The following is a 15001-nucleotide window of genomic DNA, read 5'->3' as shown; positions in this document are numbered from 1 at the left end:
TGCAGTGTAATTACCCTCTATGGCCCCTGGACCCCATCTTTTCCTGCATCTTAAGAATGAATTAATATGATTCTTTGTTATTTCCTCCTAATACAAAAAAACTACACACAGGCTTAGCTTAATAAACTCATGGATTTGGAACTAGAAGGAAACTGAAAGAGTATTTTCTGCTAATTCCTTTCCATTTCACAAATAAAAAAAATGAGACACAGAAAAGCAAAAACAAATTAAGGCCACTGAGGGAATAAATGGAAGAGCCAGAGTTCAAAATTAGACTATTCTATAGCATCATGTTCCCTCTTAGTTGTATCTATCTGTGTTCTTGAAGGGCAGAGTATCAGGATCATTTTATTTGTGGTCCTGGTTCCTGGTTCTTAGTATCACAGGGATAAATCAAGAAATTATTTAGATCACAAAGAGCTTTTTGGAAAAGTGTCATTGTAGAGAATTATTTTTATGTTCTTCTACTGGGTAATTATTTCAGTTTGTTTTGAAACTTTTAAAAAATCCCCTCCATTATATTATAGGAGCAAGAGGCACAGGATGATAGCTTATAGATTTCTATTTGAGAGAGGGTTTCTAATGGTATGCTTTATGGATCTGTTCCTCAGGACCTTTTCTATTCCATACCTTTATTAGTGATTTGGGTAAAGGCTGAGATGTCATGCTTTTCAAATTAATGAATAGCACAAATTTGGATGCATCAAGCTCCTATCATGAATGGTATCATGCATCTAGTAATATATTGAAATGAAAGGATTGGACCTAAGACTTATAAAATGGTGAATTAGTTTGTAATTGCTTAATTTCTCCATTGAGGCAGCATAGAGCTCTGCCTTTAGGTTTACAACATTAATTGCATGAAATACAAAGCATATGAGTCTATAGAAATATATGTGAAAAAGATTGAGGAGATTTTAGTTGATTTCAAACTCAATATGAGTCAACAAGATGATAAGGCAGCTCCTTAAGCACCTACTGCAATTTTTAGTTACATTAATAAAATTAGATTAGCCAAGCAATGAAGCCAAACTTAAGATTCAGGGAAACTTATTAGTATTCCTATGTGGCAACTGCAAAATATTAATCAGGGTTAGCAATGGACATAATCGATATTTATCCCTAGATTGGGTCTTATAAATTCTAGTTATTAGAGTGACTGATTTCAAAGGGGAAGAAAGAGAATGAAGTTCAAATCATCATAGTGAGTGGCGATGTGGTATTGCTAAATTGGTATAAGAAAAGCAGATAGCAAGTTAAGACTTTCATAAGTAAATTTTGTATTAATACTTGGGGATATTAATGTTTCTGACAATTATCATCTGACCTAAAATCAAGGCTAATATATGTCACTTAGAGAGTTGACTTCTTTTTTTTCTTTTTTTTTAAACATTATTTTATTTGGTCTTTTTCATACATTATTCACTGGAAACGAAGATTGTTTTCTTTTCCTCCCCTCCCCTTCCCCCCCCCACCTTTCCCTCTCCCATAGCCGACGCATGATTCCACTGGTTATCACATGTGTTCTTGACTCGAACCCATTTCCCTGTTGTTGGAATTTGCATTATAGTGTTCATTTAGAGTCTCTCCTCAGTCTTAACTCCTGGAGGTTGTTCCAGTCTCCATGGAATTCCTCCACTTTATTATTCCTTTTAGCACAATAGTATTCCATCACCAACATATACCACAATTTGTTCAGCCATTCTCCAATTGATGGGCATCCCCTCGTTTGCCAGTTTTGGGCCACCACAAAGAGCGCAGCTATGAATATTTTTGTACAAGTCTTTTTGTCCATTATCTCTTTGGGGTACAAGCCCAGCAGTGCTATGGCTGGATCAAAGGGCAGACAGTCTTTTATCGCCCTTTGGACATAGTTCCAAATTGCCCTCCAGAATGGTTGGATCAATTCACAACTCCACCAGCAATGAATTAATGTCCCCACTTTGCCACATCCCCTCCAGCATTCATTACTTTGCATAGCTGTCATGTTAGCCAATCTGCTAGGTGTGAGATGATACCTCAGAGTTGTTTTGATTTGCATCTCTCTGATTATAAGAGATGTAGAGCACTTTTTCATGTGCTTATTAATAGTTTTGATTTCTTTGGCTGAGAATTGCCTGTTCATGTCCCTTGCCCATTTGTCAATTGGAGAATTGATTTTTGTACAATTGTTTTAGCTCTTTATAAATTTGAGTAATTAAACCTTTGTCAGAGGTTTTTATGAAGATTGTTTCCCAATTTGTTGCTTCCCTTTTGATTTTAGTTACATTGGTTTTGTTTGTATAAAACCTTTTTAATTTGATGTATTCCAGATTATTTACTTTGCATTTTGTAACTCTTTCTAATTCTTGCTTGGTTTTGAAGTATTTCCCTTCCCAAAGGTCTGACATGTATACTATTCTGTGTTCACCTAATTTTCTTATAGTTTCCTTCTTTATGTTCAAGTCATTCATTCATTTTGAATTTATCTTGGTGTAGGGTGTGAGGTGTTGATCTAAGCCTAATTTTTCCCATACTGTCCTCCAATTTTCCCAGCAGTTTTTATGAAATAGTGGATTTTTGTCCGAAAAGCTGGGATCTTTGGGTTTGTCATATACTGCCTTGCAGAGGTTGCTTGCCCCCAGTCTATTCCACTGATCCTCCTTTCTGTCTCTTAGCCAGTACCAAATTGTTTTGATGACCGCTGCTTTGTAATATAGTCTGAGATCTGGGACTGCAAGACCCCCTTCCTTTGTATTTTTTTTTTCATTATTTCCCTGGATATCCTTGATCTTTTGTTCTTCCAAATGAACTTTGTTATGGTTTTTTCTAAATCAGTAAAAAAATTTTTTGGAAGTTCCATGGGTATGGCACTAAATAGATAGATGAGTTTGGGTAGGATGGTCATTTTTATTATATTGGCTCGTCCTACCCATGAGCCGTTAATGTTCTTCCAATTGTTCAAGTCTAGTTTTAGTTGTGTGGAAAGTGTTTTGTAGTTGTGTTCATATAGTTCCTGTGTTTGTCTCGGGAGATAGATTCCTAAGTATTTTATTTTGTCTTGGGTAATTTTGAATGGGATTTCTCTTTCTAGTTCTTGCTGCTGAGCTGTGTTGGAATTATATAGAAATGCTGATGACTTATGTGGGTTTATTTTGTATCCTGCAACTTTGCTAAAGATGTTGATTATTTCAATTAGCTTTTTGGTTGGGTCTCTAGGATTCTTTAAGTAGACCATCATGTCATCTGCAAAGAGTGATAATTTGGTCTCCTCCTTGCCTATTTTGATGCCTTCAATTTCTTTTTCTTCTCTAATTGCTACTGCTAGTGTTTCTAATACAATGTCAAATAATAGAGGTGATAATGGGCATCCTTGTTTCACTCCTGATCTTAATGGGAATGGATTTAGTTTATCCCCATTGCAGATGATATTAGCTGATGGTTTTAGATATATACTGTTTATTATTTTTAGGAATGACCCTTCTATTCCTATGCTTTCTAGTGTTTTTAGTAGGAATGGGTGTTGTATTTTATCAAAGGCTTTTTCTGCATCTATTGAGATAATCATGTGGTTCTTGTTGGTTTGCTTGTTGATGTGGTCAATTATGTGGATAGTTTTCCTAATGTTGAACCAGCCTTGCATCCCTGGTATAAATCCTAATTGATCATGGTGGATGACCCTTCTAATCACTTGCTGGAGTCTTTTTGCTAGTATCCTATTTAAGATTTTTGCATCTATATTCATTAGGGAGATTAGTCTGTAATTTTCTTTCTCTGTTTTTGGCCTGCCTGGTTTTGGAATCAGTACCATGCTTGTGTCATAAAAGGAGTTTGGTAGAACTCCCTCTTTGCTTATTATGTCAAATAGTTTGTATAGTATTGGGATTAACTGTTCTCTGAATGTTTGATAGAATTCGCTGGTGAATCCATCAGGCCCTGGGGATTTTTTCTTAGGAAGTTCTGTGATGGCCTGTTGGATTTCTTTTTCTGATATGGGATTATTTAAGAAAACTATTTCTTCTTCTGTTAGTCTAGGCAATTTATATTTTTGTAAATATTCATCCATATCGCCTAGGTTGGTATATTTATTGCCATATAGTTGGGCAAAGTAGTTTTTAATGATTGCCTTAATTTCCTCTTCATTGGAGGTGAGATCCCCCTTTTCATCCTTGATGCTATTAATTTGCCTTTCTTCTTTCCTTTTTTTAATTAAATTAACCAGTACTTTGTCTATTTTGTTTGTTTTTTCAAAGTACCAGCTTCTAGTCTTGTTTATTAGCTCAATAGTTCTGTCACTTTCTAGTTTATTAATTTCTCCCTTAATTTTTAGGATCTCTAGTATGGTTTTCTTCTGGGGATTTTTAATTTGTTCATTCTCAAGTTTTTTGATTTGCATTTCCAATTCCTTGGTCTCTGTCCTCCCTAATTTGTTAATATATGCACTCAGGGATATGAATTTTCCTCTAAGTACTGCCTTGGCTGCATCCCATAAGGTTTGAAAGGATGTTTCGCCATTGTCATTTTCTTCAATGAAATTGTTAATTGTTTCTATGATTTCTTCTCTAACTATCCGATTTTGGAGTATTGTAAACCTCAAAATTCCTTAGACTTATAAATGTTGGAAATTTCACCATTGGGATATTTCATACTTGGAAAATTTCTTACTGATAGTCTATTGGAATGGGAACTCCATTGGCATGGGAGGTTCCTTCTCTTCCCTTCTTAAGATTACTTTAGGACAGAAACCCTTTGCTGAACAATGGAAAGGACTTTGACCTATGCTTGAGCATAGAACAGGAATTTCTTTGAGTCTTGATTGATTTTAGAATTGATACAATGGAGATACTTGGAATAAATCTCCACCCTATTCAGTCCTAACAGGATTGAGTAAGGGCTGCAGCCTAGATCAAAATTTAATTATTCCAATCTCTACCATACTCAAGTTAACAGGATTTAGAAAGGGCTGTAGCAAAGGAGTATAGATTTAATCATTTGAAAATATGACCTTCAACAGACATGTGCAAAAAGCCAGAAACCTCTGGGCGGTCCTGGGTTAAGCGAGAGCCTCCATTGACAGGGAAATTGATGAAGAGTGATTGGTAGATGTGAGGACTGAGGGGAGGCAACTTGGATGGTGTCCTTAAAGATAGGAGGGTCTGGAGACTCAAGAGGAGGATTGAGTTTTTGGGTCGGTGTGGTTCCTGGACTCTGAGGAAGCTTGCTCTGAAGGAAGCTGAAGGTGGGGGCCTCTGAGACTGTTTCTCCATTTTGGACACGTGAGTGAAAGGGACTGATCTCTTTTCTTTGCCCCAGCTATCTAAGGGCTTGGGCCTTTTGGCCCAGCCTAAACAGAAGGGGTATTTAAGCCCTATTCCCTTCTCTCCCCTTTCTCTCTATATATATATCTCTAATTCCTTTCTTGCTCCTATTGTAATTAAACTCCAAAAAAGGCTGACGGCTGACTTGAGTTTTTCATTTAGGAATTACATAGCTGATTCCTTGGCGACCTTAAATTAATATATATCAGTCTTTTAAAGTGATTCCTTGTAACATTGTGGCTGACCACACGGGAGTCTAAAGAATCCTCTCAATAAAACTTTTTCCTTGCCTTTTTACTATACTGTTTCACCACTTAGTCCTTTTTTAAAAAAAAAAAAAAAAAAACTTGGCTTAAAGACACAGCTGCTAGAACACGTGAGTATAAAAAACTTTTTCTCTTTTCTCCTTAAGTTAAATTGGAATCAGCAGTTTTTTCTTTTTCTTCCCTTTAATCTTAAGGGACAGCTGGGTAGCTCAGCGGATTGAGAGCCAGCCCTAGAGGCAGAAGGTCCTGGGTTCAAATCGGACCTCAGATACTTCCCAGCTGTGTGACTCTGATAGACAGAAAACAGCTGTTTTTAAATCTCAGCAACAGGACTCTAAAGTCCTGGCTGGAAGAACTGTTTCTAAATATCCTTTCCCTTAAGGAACAACTTCCTGGATTAAAAAAAAAAAAAACCCTGTGGAAAGTTTGTTGCTTTGCCCTGCTCCCCACGTGTTTTGTGAAATTACAAAATATACATATAAAAATGAGTACTACATTCTTTGACAATTATATGGCAGCTGAAGAAGTAGGGGCATTGAGGAATGAAGGATACCTCCAAATTTTTATATTAATAGGTACTGTCATTTTTGTACTCCTCAATACTATATTTAGAGATGAAAAAATAAAAAATATTGAGGATAAAATAAAACAAAATGAGGATAAAATAAAACAAAATGAGGATAAAATAAAACAAAATGAGGATAAAATAAAACAAAATGAGGATAAAATAGAAAATATTGAGGATAAAATAGAAAATGTTGAGGATAAAATAGAAAAAAATGAGGATAAAATAGAAAATATTGAGGATAAAATAGAAAATATTGAGGATAAAATAGAAAAAATTGAGGATACAATAGAAAAAATTGAGGATACAATAGAAAAAATTGAGGATAAAATAGGAAATATTGAGAATAAAATAGAAAAACTTGAGGATAAAATAGGAAATATTGAGAATAAAATAGGAAATATTGAGGATAAAATGGGAGATATGGAAGATAAAATAGGAAAAATTGAGGAAAAAATGCAAGCCCAATTAGAAGATCTAAAATGTTTCTTACAGGATCAATGGGCAAACACCCACTCTACCAGAAACAGACCTGTTTTTGAACCTTTGAATGAGGAAATTTCCTTCCCTGAAATAGAGATGGAAAACACCTTCCCTATAGCCCAGTTAACAGACTGCTTCTCTCGTGCAGTGCAAATCTTGTCTGAATTTAATCCCCAAAACCCTTCCCCTGCAATCCCAGCTTCTCATGTTCCTTCTCCTACAGAAAACCAAATTCCAATGCAAGGGAGATCTTGTCCTCCTAGAGAAACCTGTCCTTGTCAAACTGACCCACAGGTGCAAAATTCAACTAGAGGCCTGTTTCCTCTAAGAGAAGTACCTGAAATAGGACGAAATGGGGATGTGGTGACTTTAAGACATAGGATACCGTTTACTCCCCAAGAAATAAATGAATTTACACGAAATATCCCCACATATGAACAAGATCCTTTTCTAGTAACAAAAAAGATGGGAGACATATTTTTTCAATATAATCCGTCTTACAAGGACGTTGAGAGCTTACTACAGGCTTTTTTAAGTGAACGTGAAAAAAATAAAATAATTGCTCATGTCAACAAAACCCGGGGGCGTAATGCAGCACATTGGCCATCTCAGGATCCCGAATGGGACTATAATAATCCTGAGGACTATCTACAACTATACCGTTGTAGAGAGGCCATCCTCACGGCCATGAAGGAATGTGCGGACAGTACAGATAAGTGGATGGAACTGGAAAAAATTAAGCAAAAGGAAAACGAAACACCCTCCAGATTTATGGACAGAATTATCGAGTTTGGGGACAGATACTTAGATTGGGACTTAAATAAAGAGAATAGTTTAAGACAAGTTAGAAGAATCTTTGTAAATAATTCATGCAAAGTAATTAAAAATTATTTTAAAACACAATGCCCAAGATGGTCAGATATGGACCTTGAAGAATTGCGAAAAACAGCTATATATATTTTTAAGGGAAACGAAGAAAAGGAGAAAGAGAATAATGATGACATGGAGGAAATGAAGAAAAAAATGAGATGTGTAATAGATAGGATAACTAAATTAGAAAGTGGGCATGATAATGAACCAACGACAATTGCCCCTCTCCAGAAATCCAATTATCAATCCATTACTTGCCACTTCTGTGAGAAGAAGGGCCACAAAATGATGGAATGTAGAACCTTTCTTAAGATGTTTGGAAGGAATACACAGTTTAATAATGGTTTTAGAAATAATAACTATAGAAATTATGATAATGGTTATAGAAACCAGAATTCTAGAAATTATAATAATGACTATGGAAATAACTATAATGAATATAGAAATAAGAACTTTAGAAACCAGAATTATAGAAATAGGAATTGGGAATTTAATGACAATGCTCAAATTGAAGAAAATTTTAATGATAATACTCAACAATATATGAGAAATGGCGCTCGTCCAAAAATTACTCGAGGTACTAATGACCCTCAGAGAGGTGCCCTTCAGGGGGGTGCCCAAGGAATATCCCAAACACAATGATGGTGCCCGGGGGGGGCTGGGGCACAGGAATCAGAGGATACAACCTTTGATTTCCCAGACCCTGATGTCCTACTACCCGTTGTCCCTATCCACTGCCCTCCCCATACTAATGAACCCCATGTTACCTTAAAAGTGGGTAACACCTATTATGATTGTCTATTAGACACCGGAGCTTCCTGGTCTGTATTAAAGAGAACACCTGATTTACAATGTTATTCTATTGGCTCAGAGAATGTAATGGGAGTATCAGGAATAACCCAAAGAGTTAAAAGACTTCCTCCTAGAATGGTGTCTGTAGGACCCCTAGAGGTACAACACTCCTTCCTTTTGATGCCTGACTCCCCTTTAAATTTGCTGGGGAGGGACCTTCTATGCAAACTCAGAGCCACAATAACCTGCTCCCCAGATGGCTCATTATCATTAGAAGTACCAGAGGAATCTTTAAATTTACTCCCTGTACTTCTCTCTGAAAACCAGGAGGCAAAAGAACCTTCCATTTTTGAAATACCTAAAGATATACCGGAGTCTCTTTGGGCCACATCTTCTTCTGATGTAGGCTTACTTAAATCTGCTGTTCCTGTGCAGATAAAAACTAAATCTAGCCCACCTCCTTCTATCCCTCAGTATCCCCTCTCAAAGGAGGCAATTGAGGGTATTACACCAGTTATTAACTCATTAATAGAACAGGGAATAATAATCCCTTGCAAATCTGAATACAACACGCCCATCCTGCCAATTAAAAAACCAAAAAAAGGACCCGATGGCAAGCACATCTATAGATTCGTACAGGATCTAAGGGCAGTGAATAATCACGTTATAAAGAGACACTCCGTAGTTTCTAACATACATACTATTATTTCATCTATTCCTAGCACAGCTACATACTTTACAGTAGTAGACTTGTGTTCAGCTTTCTTTTCCATACCAATACATGAAAACTCCAGGCATATTTTTGCTTTCACCTGGAAGGGCTCACAATATACCTGGTGTCGGCTGCCACAGGGTTATGTCGAAAGTCCGAGCTTATTTGAGCAAATTTTGAGCCAAGACACAGACAATATAACATTTAAAAATAGCAAATTAATCAAATATGTAGATGATCTACTCTTGGCTTCAACAGATGCAGAAACATGTCAAGAAGATAGCAAACACCTTCTTTTGGAATTGCACAAAAGAGGACATAAAATCTCTAAGGATAAAGTTCAATGGTGTCTCCAAAAAGTAGAATATTTGGGATTCATCTTGACTGCGGGTGCTCGTTATATTTCTCCAAAACGAATTGAGAACATTCAAAAATTGAGTGCTCCTACCACTAAGAAACAGCTGAGAGCAATTTTAGGAGCAACAGGGTTTTGTAGACAATGGATTCCTTGCTATGGGGAAATCACTAAACCCCTTATAGCATTAACAAAGGATTCAGTTCCTGAACCCCTCAAATTAGAGCCTGAACACTTGTCAGCTCTAACAGATCTGAAAAAGGCTATCATGTCTGCCCCTGCTCTAGGCATCCCAGATTACAACAAGCCATTTACTTTATATGTGCATGAGCGAAGAGGAGTAGCCTCTGGTGTGTTAACTCAGACTTTGGGACCTTCTCAGCGCCCAATTGCTTATTATTCTGCCCAACTAGACCCAGTAGCAGCAGGAGCACCACCATGCCTTAGAGGAGTAGCTGCTACAGCCTTACTAGTAACAAAAACCGTTGATTTAGTATTGGGATGTCCATTAACAATAATGTGCCCACATGAGATTGAAGCATTATTGGTAAAACATAGAACACAGGCATTCTCGGATCAGAGAATTACAAGGTATGAAATAACCTTATTAAATAGTGAAAATATTACCTTGAAACGCTGTTCAACTCTTAACCCTGCCACCTTGCTTCCAGATTTACCCACTTCAGGAGAACCACTACATAACTGTGAAACATTAGTGTCCATGGCAGAAAAGCCTCGAGATAATCTCTTGGACACTCCCTTAGAAAATGCAGATCTGATTTTATTTACCGATGGTTCCTCTTTTATGAGGGATGGCATACGTTACACTGGAGCTGCCGTAGTCTCAGAATTTGCCACTGAATGGTCAGCTTCACTACCTTCTAACATTAGCGCTCAAGGAGCAGAACTCATAGCTCTAAAACAAGCTTGTATAATTGCCAAGGATAAAAAGGCAACAATTTATACAGATTCTAGATATGCTTTCGGCATTTGTCACTCAGTCGGGATGCTATGGCTCCAAAGAGGATTTTTTCCTACAACCCGAGCCACAGCAGATTTTGTTGCAAAGATACTTTTAAAAGAAATTATCCCTCGTTTTGGCCTACCAGCACGTATTGACTCCGATAGAGGGAGTCATTTTACCGATTCTGTCTTAAATCAAATATATTCTTGCTTGGGGATAACTCCAAAATTCCATGTTCCATATCACCCCCAGAGCTCAGGCCAAGTGGAGAGGATGAATAAAGAACTTAAGACTATGATTGGCAAATTATGCACTGAGACCCATTTAAAATGGCCTGAAATTCTCCCTCTGGCCCTATTTTATCTTAGAAGCAGGCCTAGAGGAGACTTACATATTTCACCATTTGAGATGCTTTTTGGACATCCGCCTATACAGGCTAAGCCTTTCTCCCCGGCTTATACATCGCTATTAGGGGGAGATATTACTATTGCTTCCTATATACAGGAGTTACAGCACAAACTACGTGAACTTCATGAATCCGGAGCTGCAGTACAAGCTGGACCATTAGACTTTTCTCTGCATGACCTGAACCCAGGAGATAAAGTTTATATCAAGAATTTCAAGCGAACTGGAGCAACTGAACCTTCATGGGAAGGACCATTCCAAATATTATTAACTACTCCAACATCTATAAAGATTGGAGAAAGAGACTCTTGGATTCACTGCTCACATGTGAAGAAAGCATCTTCTGCTGAGACTGATTGACTCTACCCTATCATATGAATTGTGACTCTATCTTATCATATGAATTGGAGATAATAATCCATAGACAAATGGATGTTTTTTTTTCAAGAATATATTGAATTACTGATTTTTTTCCTTATTTTTTCTTATTTCTTTTTATTTTTTGATCAGAATATTTGATTTTTTTCTCATTTTTTTGTACTGAAGGCACACATAATTAATATTAATATTTTTTTTTCCCTGCAGTAATACAAGTTAATATATATACTCTTGCTATAATATCAATATATGCCTAAAAGCTTTAAACTATGGGAACCTGCCATTTATTGATAAAATATTATAGGACTGTGATTAATGTTTGTGTCTGATTCCAGGAAAAGGGATAAAAACAAGGAGCACAGACTAAACCTGAATAGTGCCAATAGAGCACACTAGAAATATTAAAGTGAGACTCAAGGTTGCGACGCTTAACTTATGTTTAAGTCGTAGGACTTCCTTGTATCTACACTCTTTTTGAAGTACTCAAACAAGTAAAAAAGCTTGACTATCATGCTGGCTCCCTATATCCCTGAGGAAAAAAATCAGACAAGGGAATGACATTTCCCCATCAAAATAGAATTCTAATTCTTTCCTTCTTATATTATGGCAACTTCCTGTAGTCTTGGCTACAAATGGCTAAGTGAAATATTACTGTATTCTGTCCTACATACTTGTGGGATAGAAATTACTTTAAACTGGACCTATACAAGGCCTATTTTGAATTTTTCTTATGTTTTTGATTATTTTTCTATTCTTTTGATAATTGACACATACACCCCCATAACTGAACATTGCATTCTGAGCTAAACTTGATATATTTTTTTAAATACTTACTTCAGGGGGGATTGTATTTTAATTTAAAATCTAAGAATTTTTGAATTTTTTTGTTTGAGATTGTATTTTTATAAAAATCCAAGACTTTTGTTTAAGATTTTACTGTTATAAAAAATTTTCAAAGATTTTGATTTTGTTCGAGAAAAGATCTTCAAGAAAGAAGCTTGAAACTTTTATATCCAGAGAATGAACTTTTGCAGAAAGATGCCAAAAACCTACACTTCATCAAGAAGATCAAGAATGAACTTTGGATGTGATTGATTGGACTGAACTTTTGATTGAACATTTATTGTAACATTTATGCCAAAAGGGACTGCCCCTAATTTGGCTTTCTGTCAATGCGCCTAGCAAACATTGGTTTTGCTTTCTTTTCTTTTCTATTTCCTCTCTCACTATTCTAATTTCTCCTAGAAAATTGAATATTGTGTATATCTTTAGTTAGAAGTGAATTTAGAACTACAAAATGATTATATTAAATGATCAATGGGGAGACTAGTCTCCCAATGATCATCAGGGGGGATTGTAAACCTCAAAATTCCTTAGACTTATAAATGTTGGAAATTTCACCATTGGGATATTTCATACTTGGAAAATTTCTTACTGATAGTCTATTGGAATGGGAACTCCATTGGCATGGGAGGTTCCTTCTCTTCCCTTCTTAAGATTACTTTAGGACAGAAACCCTTTGCTGAACAATGGAAAGGACTTTGACCTATGCTTGAGCATAGAACAGGAATTTCTTTGAGTCTTGATTGATTTTAGAATTGATACAATGGAGATACTTGGAATAAATCTCCACCCTATTCAGTCCTAACAGGATTGAGTAAGGGCTGCAGCCTAGATCAAAATTTAATTATTCCAATCTCTACCATACTCAAGTTAACAGGATTTAGAAAGGGCTGTAGCAAAGGAGTATAGATTTAATCATTTGAAAATATGACCTTCAACAGACATGTGCAAAAAGCCAGAAACCTCTGGGCGGTCCTGGGTTAAGCGAGAGCCTCCATTGACAGGGAAATTGATGAAGAGTGATTGGTAGATGTGAGGACTGAGGGGAGGCAACTTGGATGGTGTCCTTAAAGATAGGAGGGTCTGGAGACTCAAGAGGAGGATTGAGTTTTTGGGTCGGTGTGGTTCCTGGACTCTGAGGAAGCTTGCTCTGAAGGAAGCTGAAGGTGGGGGCCTCTGAGACTGTTTCTCCATTTTGGACACGTGAGTGAAAGGGACTGATCTCTTTTCTTTGCCCCAGCTATCTAAGGGCTTGGGCCTTTTGGCCCAGCCTAAACAGAAGGGGTATTTAAGCCCTATTCCCTTCTCTCCCCTTTCTCTCTATATATATATCTCTAATTCCTTTCTTGCTCCTATTGTAATTAAACTCCAAAAAAGGCTGACGGCTGACTTGAGTTTTTCATTTAGGAATTACATAGCTGATTCCTTGGCGACCTTAAATTAATATATATCAGTCTTTTAAAGTGATTCCTTGTAACAGTATCATGTTATTTAATTTCCAATTAATTTTTGATTTGGGTCTCCATGTACCCTTGCCAATCAATATTTTAATTGCCTTGTGATCTGAAAAGGCTGCAGTTAATATTTCTGCTTTTCTGTATTTGAGTGCCATGTTTCTATGACCTAGTGTATGATCTATTTTTGTGAATGTGCCATGTGGTGCTGAAAAGAAGGTGTATTCTTTTTTGTCCCTATTTATTTTTCTCCACATGTCTATTAACTCTAATTTTTCTAAGATTTCATTCACCTCTTTTACCTCTTTCTTGTTTATTTTTTGGTTTGATTTATCTAAATTTGATAGTGGTTGGTTCAAGTCTCCCACTAATATGGTTTTACTGTCTATTTCCTCCTTCATTCTCCTAGTTTCTCTATTAAAAATTTGGATGCTATACCATTTGGTGCATACATGTTGATTATTGATATTTCCTCATTGTCTATACTTCCTTTTAGCAGAATATATTTACCTTCCCTATCCCTTTTGATCAGGTCTATTTGTACTTTGGCTTTGTCAGATATCATGATTGCAACTCCTGCCTTCTTTCTATCGGTTGAGGCCCAAAAGGTCTTACTCCAATCTTTAATTCTAACCTTGTGAGTGTCAACCCGTCTCATATGTGTTTCTTGAAGACAACATATGGTAGGGTTTTGGGTTCTAATCCAATCTGCTATTTTTCTACGTTTTATGGGTGAGTTCATCCCATTCACATTCAAAGTTATGATTGTTATTTGTGGATTCGCTGGCATTTTGATATCTTCCCCTAGTTCTGACCTTTCTTCTTTAGCTTTCTTCTTTTGAACCAGTGATTTACTTTAGGTCAGTCCCCCTAGTCCCCTCCCTTGAGATGCTTCCCTTTCTAGCCCCTCCCTTTTTATGCTCCCTTCCCCTCCCCCCTCTCCTTCCCTCCCTTTTTGTACTCCCTCCCCCTCCCTCTCCTTGATTTTCCTTTCTTTCTTGCCCTAATGGATAAGAGAGAATTCAGGATCCCACTGGATCTAGATGTTCTTCCCTCTCAGATTTGATTTCACTGAGAGTAAGGTTTAAGTAATTCCACTTCAAGCTCTCTTCTTCTCCTTCTCATATGAGAGTTCTTCCCCTCCCCTTCCCATGTGTATCTTTATATGGGAAAGATTATTCTATTGATTCCCCCCCTATTTCTTGAAGTTAATCTTAGTATTATCGTGGTTCCCCCCTCCCTTTTCCTTTCTTTGCCCCAACTTTCCCCAAATCTTCTTAATGCCCCAATCTTTCCCTATGCATGTTTCTTCTAACTACTCTTATGATGATACAATTTATGAGAGTTACACAAAACATTTTCCCCACATATCAATATATATAATTTGATGTAAATGTAGTCCTTATAGAAGAGAGTTTGACTTAAAGAAAAAGATAAGATTTAACTCCTTTTCCCTTTCTTTCATATTTACCTTTTCATGTTTCTCTTGCTTTCTGTGCTTGGATATCGAACTTTCCACAGAGCTCTGGTCTTTTCTTAGCAAATGCTTGGAAATCTTCTATTTTGTTGAATGCCCATACTTTCCCCTGGAAGTATATAGTCAGTTTTGCTGGGTAG

Source organism: Monodelphis domestica, chromosome 4 (assembly GCF_027887165.1).
Source record: "Monodelphis domestica isolate mMonDom1 chromosome 4, mMonDom1.pri, whole genome shotgun sequence".
NCBI classification, from domain to species: domain Eukaryota; kingdom Metazoa; phylum Chordata; class Mammalia; order Didelphimorphia; family Didelphidae; genus Monodelphis; species Monodelphis domestica.
The sequence above is the reverse complement of the archived record's forward strand: the minus strand, read 5'-3'. Positions refer to the sequence as shown.